Source organism: Euprymna scolopes, chromosome 46, assembly GCF_053919585.1.
Source record: "Euprymna scolopes isolate OS-2025 chromosome 46, ASM5391958v1, whole genome shotgun sequence".
In the NCBI taxonomy this organism is placed as follows: Eukaryota; Metazoa; Mollusca; class Cephalopoda; order Sepiida; family Sepiolidae; genus Euprymna; species Euprymna scolopes.
This window is the reverse complement of record NC_136527.1, coordinates 41,891,595-41,903,022: the sequence shown is the minus strand read 5'-3', so window position 1 is coordinate 41,903,022 and position 11,428 is coordinate 41,891,595. Positions and strand designations below refer to the sequence as shown.

Sequence of the window (11,428 nt, the reverse complement as noted above, 5' to 3'; positions counted from 1 at the left end):
TACAATATGGTTGTGTTCAAGTCTAAAGTTAATAAGTTCTTGATGAGCCGTTCCATATAAGTTATCAAATTTACCAAATTTTCATTACTAATGATTACTATATTGACCAATTTCTACTGTACACTCTTTAACCCTTATCCTTGAGTGGCCTCTGGGCCTTGATAATGTGGTGATGCCTATGTAAAAAAAAAAAAAAAAAAAATACCGGTTTAACACACCTAGAGTGAATACTGCTTTGGTAAAATATAATTGACGCATTTTCGCTTCTGGACGTTTTATTGAGATGTATTAAATTAAAAACAAAATAATAAACTATTAAAACATGAACTCGGCATGTATGTTCCTTTGGGTGGTTTACACGAGAATAAAAACTTTGTTTTTAAAAGTAAATTATTCACATAATCAAAGTATCAAATTCTTTTCTATCGGTTTTGCAGGAGAAAGTAACACAGATTTTCAACAAAATAATACAAACACACACATATAACAAGAATACCTAAAAATGGTTTTTAACTTTTTCAAAATTTTATTATTTGTGAATGGAACAAACTATCAGATGCTAGACATTCACAAAATCTCAAAACAGTACAATTGTTTGTTTGCATGTGGGTCTAAAGCTAATTTCATATAAACAGAAGAGCTAATTTACAAAAAAATATTTTCAGGTTTTATTTTACTTTGTAGGGAAAATCAAAACTTACTTAAGCGCGTGCTTCAAAGGGTCGGTTGTGTAACAAAAAGTAGAAAATAGGACTATAATGATTGTTCACATGTTTGTCTAAAGCTGATTTCATAAAAACTGTTAAGACATGACCTCGACATAAAAGTTGTATGTTCTTTCATTTTAAAGATTTACATAAGAATAAAAAAAATGTTTTTTAAAAGAATATTATTAATTAAATCAAAGGATCATATTATTTTCTCTCGCCAGAGAAAAGCCACATACATTACAAAATTATGGCATTTTAGTTTTTCTTATTTGTCTTTGTAGGGAAAATAGAAACTTACTTAACTAGCATGTTTACATGCTTCAAAGGGTCGGTTGTGTAACAAGAATATAAAAGAAGCTTAAAATGGTAACATCCAATTGATTTTATGGGTAACGGTCATGACAGCAATGCAGAATGTCGCCATTTCCAAGCAAAAGAAACAGATGAATTAAAAAAGATGTGTACAGAATAGAGGACGAGTTAAAAGAAAATGTGCTACATATGTAGGCATGTGTAAGTAAACTTGAAATGTGTTGAATTTTGGAGTTGGACATTTTGACAAGAGAATGTCAAGTTGTGGAGCTAATAGTTTTGACAACAGAATATTGAGTTGAGGAGTTAATAGTTTTGACAACATGGTGTCTTGTGGATTGGGATGTTTTGAAAACAGGGTGTCTTGTGGAGTGGGATGTTTTGAAAACAGGGTGTCTTGTGGATTGGGATATTTTGAAAACAAGGTGTCTTGTGGATTTGGATGTTTTGAAAACAAAGTGGAAATTTTTGGAGTTGCGAGTTTTAATAAGAAAATGGTGAATTTTTGAATTGGAAGTTTTTAAAAACGGAGTGTCGAAATAACCTGATAAGTCGAAGTACTCAGAAATCAACGGGCTCCTTACCTGGGGCACACACTTGAACTCTATAAGAGATACAAAAATATTTGTATGTTCTATTGTATTCAGTATATTTTTGCATATGACACAACAAATGTTCTTTTTATGCAAATCTCTCTTGCACTTGGTTCACCAGGTATATTTGCCAGGTAGTTTTCAAAATATTTTTGTCTAATTTAAGTTCCTCCCATAATTACTGGGATACAGATTTTCTAAAGATTACAGTTTCTTGTCTATGTCATACATAAAACTCTAATTTTCTAAGCACATAGCTGTAGGAATCGTACAGTCATCGTCAATGGTGTATATGTTGTATATAAAAACCTAGTATTTTGTTTAAACAGTTTTCTCCATTTTCTCATCATATCTATTCCGAAACATAAAATTATTATTGTTGGTGGCAACTTCAATGCACAGTTAGGCAGGAACCAATGCTGAAAATCTGCATATCATATATATATAAATTTGTCATATTTGTAAGACGGTCTTGTGCCAAATAGTTGGCTGACTATGTGATAGAGGTTGTCCTACTGGTTCTTGCTTTGTGATGCTGGTATACAATTTTGAGGTATGGAATTTGGAAGAGCATGAAATATTATTTCCCATGTGTTAGTATATGATGCAATAAATCTGACCTCTGTCCAAAGGAACCAAGTACTTCACAAAAATGTGGTTTGTTCACTAGGTATATTAACCAGACAGAATTATTTTTCATTAGCCCGGTTGCTCCTATAATGACAGGTATGATTGATACCTTTTTAAGATTTTAGTTTCTTTTCATGTAGTACATAAGTCTTTGGTATTTTCTCCCTCACTTCTCTGTTAAGGCCAGCATCATTAGGGACGCTTACTTCAACTACAGTCGCTACATTCTCCTTCTTGCTCCAACAAACTACCGTACGTGTTTTCATATGAGGCAAAAATATTGACTTTTGTGCAAAGGAAGAACCACAAACGTCAAAAAAATGTGGTCTTTCTCTCAGATGTGTTCTCATATGATTTAGCAAATTTGATTTCCTTGCGAAAGAAAACCACATACTTAACGAGAATGTGGTTTCTCTCCCATATGTGTTTTCATATGACGCAACAAATTTGACTTCTGTGCAAAAGAAGTACCACATACTTCACAAGAATGTGGTTTCTCTCCCGTATGTGTTTTCACATGATTCAACAAATTTGTCTTCCATGCAAAAGAATGACCACATACTTCACAAGAATGTGGTTTCTGTCCTGTATGTGTTTTCATATGATTAAACAAACTGGATTTCCATGCAAAAGAAGAACCACATACTTCACAAGTATGTGGTTTGTCTTCTGTATGTGTTTTCACATGATCCAACAAATTTGTCTTCCGTGCAAAAGAATGACCACATACTTCACAAGAATAGGGTTTCTCTCCCGTATGTGTTGTCATATGACTCAACAAACCTGACTTCCATGCAAAAGAAGAATCACATACTTCATAAAAATGTGGTTTCTCTCCAGTATGTGTTCTTATATGACGCAACAAATTTGACTTCTGTGCAAATGAAGAACAACATACTTCACAAGTATGTGGTTTCTCTCCAGTATGTGTTCTTATATGACTCAACAAAGTTGACTTCCGTGCAAAAGAAGAACCACATACTTCACAAAAATGTGGTTTGTCTCCAGTATGTGTTTTCATATGATTCAACAAACTTGACTTCCATGCAAAAGAAGAACCGCATACTTCACAAGAATGTGGTTTCTCTTCAGTATGTGTTCTTATATGACGCAATAAATTTGACTTCTGTGTAAATGAAGAACAGCATACTACACAAGTATGTGGTTTCTCTCCCGTATGTCTCTTCATATGAGTCAACAAATGTGACTTCTGTGCAAAAGAAGAACCACACACTTCACAAGAATGTGGTTTCTCTCCAGTATGTGTTTTCATATGATTCAACAAACTTGACTTCCATGCAAATGAAGAACCACATACTTCACAAGAATGTGGTTTCTCTCCCGTATGTCTCCTCATGTGATTTAACAAATTTGACTTCTGTGCAAAAGAAGAACCACATACTTCACAAAAATGAAGTTTTTCTCCATTATGTGTTGTCATATGACTCAACAAATTTGATTTCCATGCAAAAGAAGAATCACATACTTCACAAGAATATGGTTTCTCTCCCATATGTCTCTTCATATGACTCTGCAAATTTGACTTCCGTGCAAAAGAAAAACCACATACTTCACAAAAATGTGGTTTCTCTCCCATGTTTGCTTGCATATGTATCCAGAAAAGGTGAATGCAGTGAAGTGTATTATGATAGACAATCTCATAAATTTCAAATTGTTCTGGAAATATAAAACAAATTTTAAAAAAATACATTTCATGTTGTAAAATTGAATTTATGCTGATTTTTATTTAAAATATCCAAAACATTTATTAATGATATTCAAAATGAATATTCAATGCTGTTTTAATAACAAAATAAATCTGTTTCTATTTTCAAATATTTAACTAAAAATTTTTTTACGTTTCTTCATTTTTGAGATGCGGATTCATTATTCATATTATTTGGATTCTTCAGAATACTGTTTTCGTCTTGGGTGTTATTTTAGCAACGTTTCTATCTACGATCTGGTGTATTTTGTCCAACTTGGGAAGTTTTCTCTTGCACTTTGCAATCTGTACATAATTCTGAATGGAACCCTTTATTAGATAAATTTATTTAATACATGATCTTGTATTGTAAGCGATGACTGGGTAAAATTTCGAAGTAATTAAAAAAACTATTCTAAATATTACTGAGGATTGAAACTTCAATGTTCAGTGGTATTTAAATTACAACTGAATTTACCAAGTACTCTAACCATTGCACCACGGGTCCTAGCAGACAATCCTAGTATAAATTTTAGGAACTATTTTGTTATCACTATTTATTACTACATATTATAATTAGTTTTTTGGAAAATGAAATCCAGCAGAGTGCTTAATACGAAAATAAGAGTGTATTGATATATATTTTTTATTTACAGAAAATTATTAGATGACCTAAGTCATTGGTACCGTCGGTTTCAAACCCGATAATTATGACCGTTTTAGATACTCATATCAAGTTCTCTTCAGCCAATACTCATCTATTTTATAACCAGAAGTAGAAATATGTATAATTTTCCACATTTACATGAAATCTCTTAGTCATGATTTTTCCATAAGCAGCTTGACATGCACAACATGTTTCTGTAAAGTTGAATCACTCTTGAATAATATCTTGTGTCTAGCTCTCTGGTGGATTGTTTTCTAAAACATTCTATCTAATTTGATATTGTTATTAGTACATATTGTTTTGCTCTGTTGTATGACACAGACTATTACCTTGTTTACATAATATAGATTGTGACAATTGAAGTTTACATACCGTTTACATATTAAAAGATATTAAGTTAAATGGAAGATCTGCCTCAACACAAGCCAGAAGTATGAAGACGAGCCATGGAGTTTTGTCACATATGATGGCGGATTCTAGTTGAGGCTATGAGTCCAGACAGTTTCCCAAGACATGGAGACAGACGTAAAAAAAAACAAGTAGAGAATAGGGGACCAGTATTTAAAACTAGAGAGAAGGAAAGAAGCAGGTAGATAATTAGTTGTTACTAATTATCAGAGGTGGGCAACATACAGAAATTCTGCAAGAAACATATCTGTGGAAACCAGGGATACTTCATTAATGCAATGCCCGACGACCGGAACAAGGTCATACCAATGCATATAGTTGGTAACATGGGCACATCAAATTCTGTTTCAATTAGAATTGGGAGAAAGTTAAAGAGTTCTGGTGGATAGGAGAGCAGAGGTGTCAGTAATAAATAACAGTTTTTAAAGCACTTAGACAATTGGTAGATTCGGAAATCGAGGAAATGATGCAAGCAGATGTAATTGAAAGATTGAATAGTCGATTGAGTTTTCTGATAGTGTTACTAAAAAGGAAGGGTGGTGATAAAAGATTTTTCATAGATTTTACAACTTTAAATAAAGTTACAAAAAAAGTATGTCTGAGTTTAACTGTCATTAATGAAAAATATGCATCGCTAGGATCAGCAAAATACTTTGCAAATTAGATCTAAAGTCTGGGTACTTTAATGTGATGCGGTTTGGACTTGCAAATGATCCTGTGGTCTTCCAAGAATTAATGTTCATAGTTCTAGAGAGACAGAAAGATTATGCATTACTGTATTTGGATGATATTTTCATATTTTAAGATTCCATGGAAAGTCACTTGGGTCACAAAGATAGAGTACTACTAGCCAGGTTACATGAGCACATGAGCCACCTTGGGTAAGATCTATATTTTATTTTGAAAAAAATATTCTTTTCTCAGGGTTTGTTCTATACATGACACTTTGGAAGATGATTTCGGTTAACCATTTTGTCAGAGCATGCGAAGCGTTAGGAAGAAGTTATGAAAGAAAAGATTATAAGAAAGTCAAAAGAAATGAATTGTTTCTTGTTTATAAACTCGAGCATCGAAGTCATCGAGTGTCATCTACCGATGTTAATTTTAAATTATCAGATGCATTTAATAAAAGAAAAAAAGAAACTTATTCTTGGAAAGAAAAAATTCAGTTAACAAGATAATAACGAGTTTTCCGAATATTAAGCAATGTAATTCCTTATGTTATGAATGGTGGCCATCACTGATAACATAAAGAATTATTTAGCTTAATATCCGTAAAACTACTTGTTTGCAGCAATTTAAAATGTGATATTCGTTTTCAGCATCCCCGAAAACTTATAGAATTCGTCATATTACCGTGTGGCCAGAAAGTGGGTGCTCATTTTACATCAAATTTATATAGAAAAGTAATCCTAATTTTTCAAAAAAATAATTTCCTCATGTGATAAAAACGAATTCTCTGTACAACTTTTGAAATATTTATTCATTTTCAGCATCCATGAAAACCTGTCAAAGTCGTCATTCTAAAGAATATTTGTAATTTTTAAAGATTTTAGACATTGACCTTTTTTATGTTTAAGTCATTAGTGAAAACAAAATCTGATTTTTTTAAAACTTGTGAAACACTCAAAAACATATAAAATTAAATTTATAAAATTATTTATTTATTTATTTTTGGTAATCGATAAAGTTTAAGTCAGTTTAAAATAGGCACCGCCAAAAATGGCCGAAAAATCAAGTTGTTGTTTTTTAAAACGAAATTACATTTATTAAAATCCATGATTTCTGAGTGATTTTTCCCCCCAGAAAGATAAAATCCTGAATTTTATCATATAGAAAGCTGAATAATGTAAAACTTTTTCTACTATTTTTAATTAAATTTTAAATGTTAAAATTTCCCAAAAAGTTAACAATTGACATTTTTTGTCTTGCACAAAAAGCACATATAAATATTTAAAAAAAAAGGTTTTTGAAAGAATAAGGTTGTTTATTTTTAGTCTAACTAAGATTTAGGGTTATTTTCTATGAGAATATGCAAAAATATTATAATATAAGTACCTGGATTTCAAATAATTCCACTTATTCATATAGGCAACCAGTTACTTCGCATCGATTTGATAGTGTTTACGTTCCTATTTATGTTTGTAGTTGATAAAAAGCAAACTACGGAAGACCAAACTTGCACAAAAAACTTATTTTTCACTGAGGGAAATTTCAATGTATTATTAACGCCGAGGCTGGCCAGCACCAGATGGGTGACCATTTTGATGAGTTTGGTTTTTAATGTGTATGTGTGGGGGTTAGGCTCCCAAAAATTGAGGGGGGGGGGTTTAAAGCAGAATAAAAATTAAAATTGACCCAGTCTAGAAAGAGTTCTCCTTCATTGAACGAGGAAGAACTGTAGGGTTTTTTGACTACATAAGCAACCCCGAGGCTGGCCAGTACCAGATAGGTGACCATTTTGATGAGTTTGGTTTTTAATGTGTATGTGTGTGGGGGGTCAGGCTCCCCCAAATGGTGGGGGGAATTTAAAGCAGAATAAAAATTAAACTAAACTACATAAGCAACCCTGAGGCTGCAAGTGTACGGGTCATACTAAAATAATAACTTTATTTAGAAAGCCATTCTTAACATGGGGGGTGTTCAACTATTCTGCACTTTCACCTAATTCAATGAAGAAGGTTTAACCATTTTTTTTACGGTGCGTATTTTTCGCAGTATAAAAAAAGTACTGTTTCTAGTTTAAAATTAATTTTTCACTGCAAAGTTTCGTTTATGGCAGACGAACGAACAAATGTCCGCTATAGTTTCGGTAAAATAAAAATAAACATGTGCAATAATAAAAATAATAAATTTTTATGTACCATCCATAATTTTGTCTCGCAATTAAAAGAGAAGCGTCTCGTTTCTATGCAAGTGTCACCAACCAAAATTTGGTACTACTGTACTGATTCATGCTTGCACTGGTTTTGGTAGTCATGGAGATCCCACAAAATTATTTCAGCGCGTATGGTCCACCGTAGTCGAAAGGCGGCAAACGTTATCAAACGGGATTGAAAAACTGATGATATTTTTAACACAAAGGGCACAATATTTATCGATTTTTTTTGTATCGATTCTTCAAAGCATTCCCTGTTTAATAATGGTCATGCATTATTCGGCTCGCTAAAAAAAATGTTAATTTATTTATCAAAGATTTTAAAATGTTTTTTTTCGTATAAATATTAAAAAATTTTTTTTTTTTTTGCTTAACTTAAATTAATTATTTTACTTAACATATTCACCGAATTTCACACTCCAAAAGTCAAAAGCGCGATAATAAAACACAATCGAAGTTCTGATATAATAAGGTATGTAAACATTTTTTTTTTTTATCTATAATCCTGTTCCTTACAACAACGGAATATGTTTTGTTCAGTTTCAGATGATTATTTTAAGAATATTTGGTACCCCCCCCCAAACAAGGGGGGGGGTTGTAAGCAAAATAAAATATAAATATCGTTTATGAAAAATAAGTACACTGTTATAAAGTTCATTCTTCTCTTAATAATCGCTGAAAATTTCGTATTGATTGGATAATTACCTGATTTTTGGTAGATTTTTTAAAAAGACGGTCCGTCATAAAGTACTTACCTGCCCCCACCCCCAGTTTTGGCGGTGCCTAGTTTAAAATAAAAACAATCGACAGCGAAAAATTTCCAACGATAAATCAATATTTTCATTAGGATTATTTGCTTTTTTTTCTGATTTCATGTTTCAATAAAGATACAGGTCAATTAAATAACAAAATCAAGAAAGATGTTATCAATTCTGTACGTGAAAACGTATACAGAATTGGCCACCACTGATAACATAAAGAATTACGTATTGACCTTTTTTTATGTTTAAGTCAGTATTGAAAACAAAATCTGATAAATTAGTGACCATTCGATAATAATCCGATGAAAAAAAGCTGAAAAAAAATACACATACGTGCGCCACTGCGCCATGTAGTAATACTTACGTTTTTGTTTTATAATCTGCTTTCGATTAACTTTATCTGCTTTTATAAAGGAAACGATTTTTCAAATGTGATTGACTTTACAAGCTCAAATTAACATTCAAGATGACGAATGGAAGAGCAAGTTCGCAGAAAACAAAATTCAAGAGGAAAAATAAAAAAATAAATTATTTCGAAATAGAGCCAATTTATTTGGTGAATATCACGGATAAAATTAGTATTATTTTATTTAACATTTTAATATTTACATGAGAGAGAACAAATTAAAAGTTTCATCTTTATTAATTCTCTAATTCGTTGCACCTGCAATTTAATGGCGGAAACTGGTAGTTTTGAAAGCCGCCTTTTCGTATTTTTATTTATTTATTTTTTATATAGATCTTCGATTATTTCTTGATTGTGTTTAAAAGATTAACCTAAAGTTAAGATATGTATAGATATACGATAAAAAAATTAAGAGAGTAAATGTAAAAAATTACAGGTGAAAAAAAAGTTATAATGAAAACTGTTATCACGTTGGAAGAAACTGACAAATTCATCTAAATTAAGAAGTTAAATACATTCCTTGTAAACCCCCCAAAAATCCCTTGAAAAATAAATACTAGTTTTTTACAATATCAAACTATCCCCCCCCATTAAAAAAAAATGCTGCAAAAATTAGTTTTAATTATTTTCTTCACTTTTCACCGCAACAGAAAATAAAGTAGAAAAATATTTTGTAATAAAAAAATATTAGTTGCATTCAAAATAATTTAAAATAATTCAACGTTTTGGGGAGTTTTGTTAAGAGAAGCCAGCAAACCAAAAAAGTGACATAGCAAGATGAGTTACTCTTCTACCTACCTGGATAAGTTATGTATTTTAATGTATTTTAATGCTTTTATTCGGTATAAAAATCGCCTATGGCCGCCGTGTTACATTACATAAAACGTGCGGAAAAGTATCTTTTCAGTAGCGTGAAATTTTGATTTTATCCATTATAAAGCATCGATAGTTCGAACTGAGTTGTCTCCTCATTTATTAAATGTAATAGATAAAAAAGTTTAAATTGTACGCATCCGTTATGGAATGAAGTTCTCAGAGAAAAAAAAATCACTTAATTTCATCAATTAATAGTTTGTTGTTGTTGTTTTTTTTTGGGTTTTTTTTACATCGAAAAAACAATTTGTTATGTTACCGAGCAAACGGTTCGATTTTTAGGAAGAAAAGCTCGTGTTAAAGATGGGGAGGGAGTGTCGGCGCTTTAAATTGAGTTATCTCCCCGTGGCGTTCCTAAAAATTCAAACAAAATTTAAAAAATTCAAAGAACATGTTTTTCTACTGTAAAAAAAAAAAAAATAAAATAAAAATACTCGATCAAATTAAGTGAAATTTTTTTCGAGATCTTCAGTCCAAAACGGATACGTACAATATAACCGTTTTCGATATTTTCATTTTTTTAATGTCTTTATTAAACTGTACAAGTACCGATGTTCGTTTTCAGCACACTCGAAAAAGTAGGGTTTGCGTTGGTCTATTAGATTAAATCAATTTAGAAAAATGATCCGCCACTTTTTGAAACTATAATTTCTTCATACCTTAGAAACTATTTGTCTTCTGAATTTAAAACGTTATTTTCGTTTTCAGTGCAACCAAAAACATTAATTAAAAATTTCAAATTATTTTTTTGAGGGTGGAAGATCTTTATCCCATTTCATTTATTTATTTATTTATTCTCAGTGACTTATAATTCAAATGAAACCAAACAGTTTTATTTGTTTTTATTTTGGTGGACCTCCAAAACCAATAAATGGCGCTATCTTTGCTCCCCTCCAAATGAAGAGAAAGAAAAAATAATTGAAAAAAAAAAAAAAACGGAAGAAGTTTCTTTTCGTTTACGAAGAAACTTGTCAATATTACCTGATACAAAATACTCTTGAAAAATAAATACTAGTTTTCTGGGACTATTTCAAAGATATTCAGTAAAGTAAATGGTAATATTGACAGGTTTCTTACCGGCCTCCACGACAAATAATAGCTCGTCTCTAAGTTGTATCAAAAAGCGGAACTTGATGTTGTAAACATAATACTGAGTTATGTGCCCTTGACCCGAGCTCTCCAGGAAGGAGAGAGAAAAAGCACTGTAATGGCGGACCCAATAAAGGTACACACGTACGTCGCTTATCGAGATTAACTACCGTGTCTTGTTGTCTTTCCCTTATGAGTGAGGCCCTTCCCTCATAACTATACATGGTGTCAGGAGTCGGATAAAAAACAAATACTTAGAAACAAAGGAAACATACAACGACCCATCCTAAATAAGAAACCTAAAAATACGTACGAACGATAAAGGACGTACCCTTACCACGTGGTAAACTTTATTCTTTGTTTTTTTTTAATATCCACTTATTTAATATCCAGTCA

The 11,428-nt window shown here is 31.6% G+C and overlaps 1 long non-coding RNA gene across 1 annotated transcript; it reads right to left on the bottom strand.

Annotated features, from left to right (window-relative positions):
- Positions 1-502: 502 nt before the first annotated feature.
- On the bottom strand, positions 503-9,149 carry LOC145270424 (uncharacterized). The gene is made up of 2 exons (XR_013865352.1): positions 9,029-9,149; positions 503-3,922 (listed from the first exon to the last, which is right to left on the bottom strand). It is a non-coding gene; the product is annotated as an uncharacterized LOC145270424 (long non-coding RNA).
- Positions 9,150-11,428: the final 2,279 nt, after the last annotated feature.